This window comes from Belonocnema kinseyi, chromosome 10 (assembly GCF_010883055.1).
Source record: "Belonocnema kinseyi isolate 2016_QV_RU_SX_M_011 chromosome 10, B_treatae_v1, whole genome shotgun sequence".
NCBI classification, from domain to species: domain Eukaryota; kingdom Metazoa; phylum Arthropoda; class Insecta; order Hymenoptera; family Cynipidae; genus Belonocnema; species Belonocnema kinseyi.
The window spans coordinates 61,908,291-61,923,158 of record NC_046666.1 but is presented as its reverse complement, the minus strand read 5'-3'; the positions used below and the strand labels follow the sequence as shown (position 1 = coordinate 61,923,158).

Here is a 14,868-nt window from a genome sequence, read left to right as displayed (position 1 = left end):
GCAACAATAATAAAACACGTCAGGCCTTCAAAAACTATAAACACTTTCTCAAATATCATGTTATATCTGATTTACTTCAGGTCAGCTCAATCTAAATTGACAGTTATGTTGGGAATAAGTTGCAGCCAAGAATAGTTCATTTCAATAGATGACATATTTTGAAAAAAAAATCATTTTTAAAATGTTTCGTTTACGCAACGTTGGGGACTAATGGGTTAAAGTTGAAACGGTCTTCCAAAATCAGGACAGGCTAAGATTGGTGCTGTCGTTAGTAAGCGTTTGATAGTCGTAAATGCATATTCCTGTTTATCAGACCATTCCCACTTTACTTCCTTTTTTAATAGCTTTTGCAGTGGCTCTATTATTTCTGCAAATTTTGGGATAAATTTTCTGTACCATAATGCCATTCCTATTAATCTTTGAACTTGTTTTATTGTTTTAGGCCTTGGAAAATTTAAAACTGATTCTATTTTTTCTTCATCAACTTGTAATCCTTTTTAATTAACTTTAAAACCCAAATATTTTATTTCTGAACATCCAAATTCGTATTTATCCAAACTTATTGTTAAACCTGCATTTTTAATTTTATCTAAAACTATTTCTAAATATTTAAAATGGTCTTCAGAATTTTTGAAACTATAATTATATCATCAAGATAACAAAATACATTTGGCTTTAATTCTGGTGTTATTATTTTGTCCATCAGGCGCTGGAATGTAGCAGGAGTATTTGTTAATCCAAATGGCATCCTTTTAAATTGATACATTCCTTTGCCTGGTACTATAAAAGCTGTATAAGTCTTTTTTCGTAATTTTATTTACTTTTCTGAAATCAAAACAAAATCTGTATTTCCCGTTAGATTTCTTAATCATTACTACATATAGGGTTAGACCAGTCACTACTAGAAGGTTCTATGATTTTTTCCTCTAAAGGCCTGTCTACTTTCTTATGCATAAACTCTCTAATTTTTGTGTCGATACATAATAGTATCTTTGCTTAATTGGTTCATGACCTTGCACATCTATTTTATGACTAGTTAGATGTGTCGGTCTTAACTCTGTTCCTTGATTCGTAATTTTTCTTTTAATTAAATTTTCCAATTGCACTTGTTGTGCTTTATTCAACTCTATTATCCCTTCAGAAATTTCCTCGCAAAATTCTAAATTTTTCTTTCTTTCTATTTTTACGCGTTTTATATTATTATTAATAACCGCATTATTCCTAAAATTATACCAATTGCTTTTCCCAATTTGCTAATAATTTTTCTATTATTGAATCATTTTTTCTCTCCTTTTTATCTAATTCCGTCTTTAATTTAGAATCATTTTTCTCTTTAATGCATTCCAATGGCCCTTTGAATTCTGTATTTAAATTCCTATCTTTATTTTTGACCTGTAACTTTGTATTTATTTTGTTTCTATCCTTACTTATTTTCCTTTCTCTCTCTATATTTTGACTAGCCTGCTTATTTAATCTTTGGACACCCACGCTGGCATGTGCCAGTGTTGCGTCGCTCGCCTTATAGGGTTTAGGGTGTGGGGCACCATGCCCTTGTACACTCTGTGCCGGCTGGGTTGCTGGCGGGATTGAGTCTAGTGCATCACCTGTAAAGAGGGGTTGGGGTGGGATATGTGGCGATACGGGAGAAGGGACTTCGCACGGTAGCAAATCTGGCTCTTTCTCTCGCATCTCGTTCCGCAGGCTAATCTTGGGTCCGAATTTTAATTTACTCTTTATCACTTTCCCTATTCCCATTCTCTTTCGCATTTTCTTTCTTTTCTTTAATTATTGGCTCCTGCATTTTAATTAACTTTGATTCAGTCGCATATTTAATATTTGATAATAGTGGTAACCACCAAATTTTTTTCTCATAATTAATTTTTAGACCTAATCTTTTAATCATGTCGGTTCCTATTATTCCTATCGATCTTAAATTTGGTACCAGTCTGAATAATAAATATTTTTTCGTATGCCCTAGTTTGATAGGGATCAAAACTTGTCCTGTAATTTTTAATTTTTGACCATTAGCTACCATTAATGTGTCATTTATTGGTTTTTTAATTTCGTAATCTAATTCTTTTACTGTATTTATAAAATTTTCACCTATATAAGAGTGAGTTGCACCGGTGTCAACTAACATTTCAAATTTATGATTTTCGAAACTTAACATAAGGTGGAATCTTGTTTCGTCCGAGTCTTTTTTGTCTGTGCCAAGTAATTCTGGCGGTCTCTGGTTTTGTCTGCTATTTTCCGCCTTTAATAGCGACCGTATGCGTTTCCCTGATCTAAACTATACCAACAATCCCGTCGATAATGGCTTATTTTCCCGCAATTGTAGCATGTTAAGGGTTCTCGCCGTCTGTAATTAAAATTTTGGTTTCCTAAGTTTGGATCGATAAAATCCTGTCGACTTGAATTTATTTCACCATTCCTATCATCCCTACTATTTTCATCTTTTAAATTTTTTGAATTTTTTGAATATTTATTTTTATTATTGTTTTTGTCTTCTGACTTGTTATTAATTGCATCCGCGTTATATAAGAGCGCTGGTATTTGCGGAGTATTATTCGTTTATTATGTCTGTGTGTTCCCTAACAGCTTATTCATTGCATACAATAATGCTTGGCCAGCTGTGTTTTGATTTTTTAAATTACTGCTATTATGCGTAGACCTCTGATGTCCTGGATATCTTTCATTATTTGTATAATACGAATTATTATTTGAAAATCTTGGATTAAAAAATTTTTGATTTCCATTTGGGAATCTTGGTTTGTATTGTTGCATATTTTCTTGGTTACGATACCCCGGCCTAAATTGTCTTTCTTGATTTTGATCCTGATTTTGATTTCTATTTTGATTCTTATTTTTAATATTTTTTCACTTTTATCATTTCCTGGATCATTTTTACTTTTTTTATTTTTATTATCCTCTTTATCTAAAATGCTTAATTGTTGACCTCTAATTTTAGATTTTGATAATTCTGTTTCTCATTCTCGACCTAATATTTCTAATTCTGAAAAATTCGAAAAAGCATTTCTTGAAATGTACACTTTATATTCAATTCTTAAATTCTCATAGGCCTTTCTTAATTGCCATTCTAGGCTCGGACGTGGCATTAATTTTTCAAATAATTGTTTAATTTCTGTAACAAAAGCATGAATGTCTTTGTCTTTTTTCTGATTGCAAAATTTGATTTCATTTTTAATAGTTTCAGTATATCTCTCATTTAAGTAAGTTTCTTTAAAATCTTTAATAAATTGATCTAAACATTGCCAATTATTTTTATTTACTTGAAACGAACCTAATGCTTCGTCCTCGAAAACAGCATCTAAATTTTCTAAAATGTCTCGTTCGTTAATTTTATATCCTCTTTTAAATCTGATTAAATTATTTAAAAAATAAGTTTGACTATTTTCCGTGTTGTTTTTAAAATTAATCGGCCAATTTGCAAGTCTGTTTGACATTGAGGTAGATTTGATTTTTGCAGAATTGATTGCCTTTGTACTGGTCTCGGTAATGAGTATTCGTCCCCTTGACCGCTACCCCTGTTTATTGTAATTCTATTCCGTGCACCTGCTAACGAGTGCCTTTGCTGATTAAAATATAATTCTGTCTCTTCGACATAAACCGTATCTAAAAAAGAATCAATTTCGAACGTTCTATTATTGATTCTCACATTTACTTTCTCTTGTCTTTCTATTTCCATTCGTAATTTTTCGCGACCTACTCTTGCTTTCTCTGCTCTTTCTTTTTCTATCCTATCTCTTTCTTTTCTAAGGGTTTCTTCCCTTTTCAACCGACTCAATTCTAATCGTTCCCTGTCTCTTTTGAATATTTCGAGTTCTTTTATCTTATTTTCAATTTCTCTATCTATTCTATACGTTTCTGATTCAACATTTTCAAAACTTCTACTGCTCTCATTTTCTAGTCTCCAATTACCTAACGTATTCTCAGTATTTGGGGATAATATTTCAATTTCGTGTCTATGTGAGGTATGGTTTTGTCTGTTTGGGTTTAGGGTACTTTCTGTCTTTGTGTTGTTGTTCTTGGGATTGCGCCTTTTTCTTGATATGTATCTTTTTCCGCCAATTCTAACTCTCTATTTCGTAACCGTTACAAATTCTAAGTTCAAATTTCTTACTAATTCTTCTATTCTATTTTCTCCTTCGACCGATTGAATAATACTATTTTCGTTTTCAAAGTTACCCCCATCTGCTTGTGCATTATTTTCTTCCAGTATAATTTCCGGAATTTCATTAGTTTCCCTATTTTCTCTTGTATTTTCGACCGGATTTGCCATTTTTTGAATAATTTTTATTCTACCGGACCTTAACTTCATTCGATTTTTTAATCGTTTATCTAACACCTTTCTTCTTTTGTACGGACTAGCTCAGGGGTTCTTTACGGCTGATTAAAAACCGGCACGTTCACTTAAGTGAGCGTCTCGGTTTTTACTACTTCGCGGTTGCGCTTGGTCTGACTGCGTTGCGGACGTATCCACTGGGGGCGGGAAGTGTTAGGGTTATTAATATGATGTCACTGGTTCCTAGTTCGCGCGCCAATTTCGTTACTGACGCCGCTTCTTTTTGTAACTTTCATATTTACTACTCAATTTTCTTCTAGTTTTTTGTTGCCTTGGTGCTAGATCATCTCGAAGAGGGGTCGGGACCCCATTACCCTTCTCATTTCCTATCCTTTGGAGGGGCAGCTCTCTCTGTAATGTACAAAATAACCGCACCTGGGACACTCCTTTGGTCTCGTGTATTCCTTCGACGGAGCCAGGTGCATAAGAGGCTGAATCGTATAGCTGTGTGTATGATAAATCCATTATTCAAAGGCTGATACCTCGATACCTTCCCTTGTCAGAGACGCCTCCATAAACCCCAGGCATCCCCAATTCAATGTATTGTTTTAGAGGGTGGATTAATAAGTACCTGTATTATGATTGAAGACGTAAGTTTTTGAGGACAGCTTTTGTCATATTTCAACGTAATCTCCTTTCATGGGGATACACTTTTCTCAAAGTTCTAGCCGTTTCTTCAAACACTCTAAAAATATTATTGATTAAATTCGTAAAAATAGACTTCTGTGTCGATAATGATCTCTTCGTTTAAGCTGATCTTTTTCCCACAAGCCACGTTTTCATGTTGGGGAACCTAAAAAAGTCGCAAGAAGCCAGGTCCGGCCAGTATGGTGGAAGTGGTAACAAATCGTAGCGAAATTCATGCAATTTTACCGCGACGATTCCGGACGTGTAGGCTAGTGCATCATCATGATGGTAGTGCATCCTTTCTCCACAATGTCTATGAGAATTAGTCCACTCGAATCCCAAAAAGTCGTAGCCATGACATTCCCGGCTGACAGAACCGTCTTTGCCTTCTTTGCTGCAGATTCGCCTAGAAAAATCTATTGTTTTGATTATCGTTTCGTCTCTGGCGTATAATAATTAATCCAGGTTTCACCAGCGGTGATGATTCGATAAAAAAAAATCCTGTGGTTTTTGCTGAAAGGTCCACATTCTGCTTCGAAGTTGGCATCCGTATCGGCTTGTTGTTCACGGTGATCCATCGCGACAGCACACTTTCGTTCGGCGATCAGCAAGAATCATATCATAGAACTTTTCTACGATTTCCGCAGTAACCACGTCTTCTGGGCGGCCTGGGCGCTCCGCACGTACAACCACGTTTAAATTCTTTAAACCACTATTTCACGGTTGTCAAAGATAGTGAAAGGTCCTCATAAACATTATCTAATTTAGCTTTTATTTCGTAACACTTTTTTTCCATCAAAAAATTAGAAGCGAATTATGGATCGAAATTGTTATTTCACTAAAACGGAACACCAAACACGTTTGATATAAATCGCTGTCAAATCAAAACTGATTCATGAATTAATCTGTGCTTCTGTGTTTCGTAATTTAGAAGATAATCTTTAACAAGGTTAATGTCTTTAAACATGAGTACTTATTGATCCACCCTCTATACTGGATTTATGTGTGCATCTTTATTATATTTATTACAAATATGATGCTATTCACGTCAATATTGATCGGCGAAATGACATTGATCATGGCGTCCATTAAGAAAAAAAAGCAGTATCATTGAAAGTTTAACTTTTAACGATTTTTGTTTTTTCTTTTATTAAATTCATGCTAATTGATGTATTACCAAAAAATTATATCTCTTTATGTGAGAAAATAAAATAAGAAACGAGCGCGTTTAATTTTAATGTAAAGGGAGCGTTGATACGGCAGCTATCCTTCCTAAACATTCAAAACCTTCTGTTTTTGTATAAATGAAAAAAATGCGACTGTACCGTTGTCAAGAATAAGGAAACTACCCACGATGAAGACTTGTGGAATTCAATAAGATTTTATTGTACATATATTTATAAATAATAAACTTGAAAATGCAACTAGTGATTAAAGAATACTAATTACCTTATTTAATGCATCTCTTAGTGTAAAAGTTAAATGTTTTTAGTACGAGTTGCTCTTTCAATTTTGGATCCATGAATACTGATTATTGTAAACAAAAACAGAAGGGTTATAATATTTACTGCTTTTTCTGTTAGATTGGAAAAATATTTTTTGGAACTAGGACCTCAAAATATATTTTTAAATACATTCAAAAATTATTTAATGCAATAAAATATTTTTTCATATCCAGAAAATTAGTTTTGCATAGATCTTCCGATAATTAACAAAAAAATTATGTATTCTTGTTTCACAATATAGAAATTCAAAACTTTTTACGTTCTACAATGTGAAAACTTAATCTCAACATACTTGTAACTTGTTTTGAATTCCTAAATTGTGATTGCAATATAAAAATTAGTGTTAGCTAGCCCCGGACTTGTAGAGATAAAACTTAAAATCAAATACAGTTCAACAAATTAATTAAGTTGTAGAAACTTTTATTTTCCCTAATAGTTAATATAAGATTAAAGGATTCTTATGCGAAAAATCTCTAAACCTTCTGTTTAACTTCATAATGTTTTTATAATATATTTCAGTGTCGAAGAATGAATTCATATATATGCGCCAAAGTAGCAATAGTTAAGAAGAAAAAGTTTCATAAAAGCAAGATTGTAGGGAAAATAAATTGTAATAGCATTAATTCAGGGGAAAAATATTATAATGTCAATAGTTACGACGAAAATGTTCTTATTCATTTTAAATATTGAAATCGTAATTAAACGTATTTTTGGCAGTCATTTTCCACCACTTTTGCCATTTGTGATAAATTATTCAAAGCGAACACCTTTCCTTTATATGAACCTGAATTTGCTATTCAAATTCCTCATAAGCAGACATTTATGCACCAAAAATCATATCACAGAATCCAGAAATCAAAATAGAATAGCCATTGGCTTCCTCTATTGCAAAAAATTGAGGTCAATTTTTGACTTAAACATGTCCTAAAAATGCATTAATTAGGTCTATAATTGTCATTAACGGCAATTGAAAAGGACCGTAAAAAAATTTGGTTTCTGTTCTTTCTGTGTGTAAAATAAAAGCATAATAAAATGATACGAGTGTATCTCGTGGTGTGGTCTCAGAATGATAGCATGAGGGATTAATTTTCCAATCCTCAGATCCTTCTGGTGTTTGATATTCGTTTATTCTTATGGTAAAACAGAGTATACAAAAATTTGGTATAATCGATGCCGAAATACGTTTAGAAAAGAGTAAAACCATTTAAATGGCAAATTTTTGTGTATTTTTTTACAAGGAACTCTTGAATTAATGGTATTATTGTTCAACAAATAATTAAATACTGCATTCTTCAAATATATAAATCACTTAAATGAATTGTTATTATATCTTCACATAAATTACTGTTTTTACTCTCTCAACGATATTTTCTGCATATTAAAAAATGTAATTTTGATTTAGAATTTACTGATGCATTCAATTACGACGAAATAAAAATTAGAAAGAATGTTTTCAACATTGTGTAGAATGGGAAAAAATTGTATGTATTGTAACAATGCTTCGTATTTTTGTTTCAAATTTTTTAGAATTTGTTACTGTGTTATATAGTTAATATAATAATTGTATTTTGAATTTTTCAAAATAAAATATTGTAAAATTGAGAAGGAAATATTTTTTTGAGTTTAATAAATCGTCCTTGTACTGTTATAAAAAATTGTTTTCAAATTCATTAACCTGTCCTGATTATATCCTGTAACTTAAATAATTATAGAACTCTAGTATGGAGACTGCAATAACTTTACAACAAATGATATAATTTCTTGAATTATGATGAATTCGTGGAATTTTAAAAACAGTTTCGTTATGCAAAAGATGTTCGCAGTAATTATTCACTGGAAATTTATTAAATGCCTACATTGAAAACTGTAAAGAGGTAGAGAATTTATTTTTTTTTCTTAAAAAGGTTTGTTTTTTATTGCAGTGAGTGGCATTTCTGCTTTTGTAACTCAGTTTCAACTATCTTTGGGCAACAAACAGTAATATACACTGACAAAACTATATCGCACAAATTACAATATATATCGTAATTCCTGCGCTATATATCGTAATTATCACATTATAATAGCGCAAAATCGTGATATCGTACATTGCAAGTTTTTACATTATATAACGCATAATTGTGCAATCTATAACGTAAGAAATGGGGATTCCCATCCGTCAGTTACATTTTGCGCTTTTGCTAAATTGTATTAAGTAAGTTCTAATTCGTGTACAATAATGTGATTTATTTTGGAGGAAATATATCAGTAAGTACATCTTTTTTTGTGCTTTCTGTCGTAGATTCTACATGTTTTACTGAAATTTGCTCACTTTAGCGCGACACAGTCGACGATTTCAGAATTATTTTCCTAACCTCAATGAAACTTTTGCCGCAATATGTTTAATCATTAACAGTTGCTGGTCTTACCTGCAGCAAATTTTTAATTTTCTCTGTAATTGTTTGAAATCTAGAGTCCCGATTTATAGCTTGAACTGACTCATACTCTGCCTTTTTCCCATTGCTGCTAAGGACACCGTAGCAGACGACAGCAACAAAATTTAACTTCATTTTCGTCTGTGATATTAGTGCATTATAATATCGTACAAAGCTCCGGGAACTGATTGTACGTTATCATATTGCGCTTTCTTGCAATATAGAGGTTTTGCGATATCATTGTGCGATATCTTTTTCTCCGTGTATGTAAAAACTTAATACAAACAAATAGCATTTTTGAAAATGTCAACAATTCTTTTTGATATTTTTCAAAGGATTTTTTGTGTTGGAATTAAAGGCTTCGCACCTAAAAGAGTATTCTGTTAGGAATAAAAAGATGGTAAATTTTGTCCACTAATTATAAACAATAGATCTTGCGTCGCAAAAAAACTTCTTTTAATTTCCAGTTCTATGAAAGATGCCAAAGGTTCTTTATAAATTTCCAAAAATTACTTCCAGCAAGTTTGATAAAAGAAGTGTTCACTCCTCGCACAATGTTGCAGTAAATGACTCATTTCTTTTCATTTCAAGGCCAATAAATTAAGCCAATATATTTTCTGGAATTTTGAAAACGTTCAATTCGAATTTCTTTATTTTAGCGAGAAAATGGTCATCTGTTTTTTTTACATTTAAAAACAAAATATTTTAAATTCTTGATCAAGTTTTTTAGAATTATGTGACGACCTAACTATTAAAACAAATGTATAACAATATTTGTCTCAGAATTATAAAATAGTTTGTTTTTTAACCAGATATAAAACTGGTAAGATCTTGAAAACAAAGTGCTGTTTTTAATTTTTTTGTATTCAAAAGAATTATTTTCGAACTAATAAATAATGTGTGCAAATTTAATTTGAAAAAATCGACATCTCATTGCGTTGCGCCCTAATATGTAAGTAATACTGCAAATGGTATATCTTCGCTGAAAAGAAATGCTGATATTGCCGATTGATATCGAAAGCATAGCGGCACGATGGGAGGCAGTGCGAGGCAATCTCATTCAGTCACTCACATCTGCGAGTTTTGCGAGCGTCGTGTTCAGAGTTGATAAAGGTAAGATATCGAAAAATAATATTAATTTAATTACGTTAGTAACTCTAAACTAACTTTTCACAATATTAAAATGTATTAAGCATTCAGTCCATTTAGTCACTACATGTATGATTCGTGAAATCCTGTAATACACTTGATGCTTATCCTCACTAGAGATATTCTATTTATAGATGCTTATCACTTTCTCTCGCCATTTTTACGATTCTTCTTTGATGGAATAACAATAGTTGTTCATTAGAATGATTAAACAATTACAAAGTACGAAAAATCCAATTTTTAGTGGATTCAATTCACTGGGATAATTTATATTTTAATGGACATTATTGTTCCCTTTGAAAAAATTCCATAACAAGATGTAATGCAATTAGGGCAATATTAGTCTAATATTTATATTTCTAAATTTATCGACAAAATGTCTAGTTATTTTGTTACCTAAATTACTTTTTCGGTTTACAACTGGCAGCAGTCGTTTTTTTATTTGAGGAGAACATCATTTTTTAAATAACAAATATGAATTTCAAATAACTATTTTTGTAAACTTTTTTAACACTTAAATTCGAGATAAAATTAGCTTTAACAAGAAAATGAGTATTTGTTTCGGTTTTTATAATTATATCAATATGATTTTTCTAGGATTCTTAAGAAAATTTAGAAATTTGTTTTAAGATATCATGTTTGACAAAAAATAATCTAGAAGATACAAAAGAAATTTTTTTAATTCTACAGGATTGTATCAAACATTAGGAAACACTCGGGTCTGTTAAGAAGATATTTAAGATTTTTCAAATTTTGGAAGGAAAATATTTGATAAGATTAGTTAATTGATTTTAGAAATATTTAAACTTTTCCTAAAATTTGTTTAAATTTCTTTAAAATTAAAAAAATTGCCATAAAATATTTTTAAAACTTTTAAAACATTTTTGAAGTGTTTGAAAATTTTTAAAAATTATTAAAAATAATTTTAAATATTATAAATTATGTACTATTTCATTTTACACATCTCTTTAGAAGTGTAAAAAGATTCACAAATTTACACTGTGATAGCCAAATGTTAAGAACAGAATTATTTCGCAATATTACCAAGAGTCTTGACCGTATCGAGAAAAAAATTGAATGATGAAAAATACTTGCTGTAGACATTTCTTTTCTATAAAATTACACAGAAGCATTAGAGTTGTATAAAAATTCAGATTTATATTTCCTAAACATCTTTTTGTAAACGCAAAAAGAACGAGGTTACTTAGAGTTTGATAGTTGTCCTGGATCAGAGCCAGCAAGCTTTCAAACAATTGGTTTACATTTTTTCAATGGATTTTACTTTTGAAAAAAGAACAAAAACTTACAGTAACGCAATACTTTTTTCAAATGTTGTGATTTTTTAATCATCCTACTTTAGTTTATTTCTCTCGTCCTTCTTCATTTTTATCATCCTTATTCTTTAAAGCTTTATGAAAATCTCGACTTTTCAGTGCTGATCTATAGTTTCAACACCCCTGTCAAGGAAATAGAGGTTACACTGATAGTATCATCAATTGACAGACTTTCTAGCAAAATAGTTTAATTTTTCAATAAATAAGATGACATTTTAACCAACTAGTTAAATTTTTAACAAAAACCATCAAAAGACGAATTTTCAACAAAAATTTTGAATTTTGAATTTTTTGCGAGAAATATGTATCTGAAATTTTTAAATCGATATCTCGAATAGTTTTCGAGATATAAAGGGCACCCCTGTGTCTGGTCACAGAAATAATGTAAGATCACACCCCTGCTCCTTTTTAACATCCCGGGGGGGGGGCAGGAAGGCACCACTGTGACTGGTCATAGAAATAATCATATTCCCTTTCCTAATATTTTTCTATAATTTTCTCATGTGCCGGCAGTATGTCAATTCCCTAGACCGTCAGCAGGCTGCCGGATTCGGATAGATCGTCCTTCAAATTGCCGGCAGTCTGCCGACTGCTGGCAATTTGCACTCGTCGGGGAAAATGGAGAGGGCATGACTAGCTCTGTAACGCTGTTTTAGCCAGGTTCTAGCTAGAACTTCTGAGCAGGCCCTAACGAGAGTGCCCCTATATCGCACGATGATTAGTAGGGCCCCGTCTAGACCCTTTCTTTTGCCTGATGAATATTTAATTGATATGACAAAAAAGGTATTCAAAAAATAAATATTAATTGATTGTAAGTATTTTGTCTTTAAATATTAATGGTCCTATTTAGAGTCAATACATATATTACATTTTTAAACATTTTATTAAAAATAAAATTTCTAATGCTATAAAGTATCGAACACCTACATCTATACCTAAATCTATCGCCTAGCAGTCAGGAGTCTTAACCATTACGCTAAACCTTCGAGTCGATAGTCGATGAAAAATCCATACTCATACGCTACAGATAAAGAAATTTTGAACTCTCTTTTTCTAATTAAATACTTATTATCATACGACCTTATGCAAATGTAAAACATATGAACTGTTAGCAGGAATATCAATAAAATAATTTTTAAATAAATAATTGTAATCGATTGAAATTTTTCTTCCTGTAATATTTCGTTTTTTCCCGTTGTAGACTACTTTAAAACTTTTTAGAATGACAGCAAATGTAATTTTTTCTGAATATTTACAGTTCTTCATAAGAACGGAATTATTTTCTTACAAAAAAAGGATAAGATAGATTTGCCACACCTACATACGAGGCACGAATTTCTTTACTAGAAACTGACATTGCACCCATCAGTTTTTTCCCGACTATATTCTGACAGAGGCCCCAACCAGTGTTTTCTGTACTAAATATTTTGATAGGGGCCCTAACCAGTTTTTTCTAGGCACTCAACGAAAGTTGTATGAATTAGGATAAATTATGTAAATTTTAACAAAACATCCATAAACTGATTTTGATTTAGGTACGGACATTAGAATAGAACATAAATTAGCCGACACCGTTATTGAGCGCAATAATGCACATAGGAAGAAATATATTTTGATTCAAGCTAACTTGCAAATGATAACAATACACGGAGAGACTTTGGATATTAATACTTCTCTTATCGCATATCCATAATTCAAATAAAGTGTACCAATTTAGGGATAATCGAGGTTCGGTTAGAAAAAGTCGAAGTTTGACTTTGAAAATGCAGACTAATATCTATGATTAGATTAAATCGTGCGAATTTTAGACTCTTACATAAAAAAATTACAGTATTTTTAAGTCGATGTATTAAATTTTGTAATGGATTCGAATAACGAAAATTAGTATAGTGCTTTGAAAGAAATGAAACAGAATGTTGAACATTTTGTTACGAACGCCTTGCAATCTTTCTAAACCACTATACGAAAAATAAGGGTCCGTGATGTTGTGTTTCACGTTGACGCATGGCGAAAAGAAAGACGGTGAGAAGTGTACGAACGCACACTATTACATGGACTTCATATACTTCTTAATATATATGTGTGTATACGCTCGGATAGTCGCTCGCTGGCCACGGTGAGTTTGTTTACGAAGATTTAACTAATACGGACTTAATTAACTATTTAGCACAGACACACACATACACACATATTGAAAATACATTTAGAGATTTCGGAATCTTTCAAATGCTGTGAAATTGTTGAATGAAAAAGTACAATTTCTGATTTGCCATTTTTTTAAGCATAAAAAAATGTCTTTTTTTTAAACCCACACACGAGAGAAACAAGAAATTAAAAGACGAAAGTTGTGATGAGAATTTTCCCACGCAGCAGGCGGATTTTATTTTATTTTTTTACTCTTTATTATTATGTTTTTCACGATTAAAAGAAAAACTACGCACCCTGTTCAAAAGCGATTCTTAACAAATTTATACATCTTTTTCAAATTCATAATTTCTGTCTTCTCGTCTTCTTCCGTATTTTGCATGTGCCTCAAATTTCGAATCATCATTAGGATAAATTGTTCCTCTTTTTGAATACTGTATATATCCGTACAGAGAATGTTTGAATCTTGAAAAAAAGTTGTCTCAAAAATGTTTGCAATGCGCTCACTTTTTGATTTTTTATCCAAAATGGCTGGCTAAAGAACTTGACTTTTAGTTTAACACACTCGAAAATATACCAAAGGCCGAGCCAAGCTGTAAACTTTTTTGAACGTTATCGTGCTAAGAAACTAAATATCTACAGACTAACAGACAGAATAATTAAAAATATATATATTTATGTATTAAGCGATAGTTCTGGATTTGCAGGTTTTTTTATTCTATAAAATGTAAAAGTAATTATTAGTTCATTTGAGAGAGAATCACGGTAATTTATACTAATAATCGGTATATTCTTTATATATTTAATATGTTGAAAGATACCAATACAAATATTAAAAAATATTATACTTAGAATTATCTCAGGGCGACTACTCAAATTCTGTAGAAAAAATTCCCTGACAATTCTAGGATGTTGCCAGGTATCTATAGATTTTCTCAATGTATAATTTTCCTGAATAATGAGCCATTCAAGTATTCAATATCACATTCTCTAAAGCAATTTTGACCCTACATCCCTTAAAAAGTATTACATAATACTTCAAAAAAACTTCCGTTATCCATTTGTGAATGGTTAAATGGTAGTTAATTAAGTTTATTGAAAGTGTTAAAAAATAGGAATAAATGATGCGTGGTCAAAAAAACCTTATTTCTAAAATGTCTGCCCCACAATTTTTTCCTGTTGGTATCAAAATGTCTCACAAAATTGATTTTTTAGTAAAGTTCTTATTGAGTTGAAAGTGATACAGTTTTTTCTTTACTTGGAAGAGGCCATTTTTTTTTATTTTTAAGATTTCTATTGTGTTTGAAGAAAGAATTTTTCATTTTCGTTTT

At 31.2% G+C, this 14,868-nt stretch overlaps 1 protein-coding gene and 1 long non-coding RNA gene across 3 annotated transcripts in view; one reads left to right on the top strand and one right to left on the bottom strand.

Annotated features, from left to right (window-relative positions):
* The window catches only part of LOC117181439, an 82,666-nt gene extending 74,694 nt beyond the window's left edge, over positions 1–7,972 (top strand). Inside the window, exon 3 of the long non-coding RNA XR_004468124.1 lies at positions 4,624–7,972. This is a non-coding gene — a long non-coding RNA (uncharacterized LOC117181439). The remainder of the gene's footprint in view (positions 1–4,623) is intronic.
* The window catches only part of LOC117181435 (sterile alpha and TIR motif-containing protein 1), a 468,060-nt gene that overhangs the window by 389,497 nt on the left and 63,695 nt on the right, over positions 1–14,868 (bottom strand). The window lies entirely within an intron of this gene.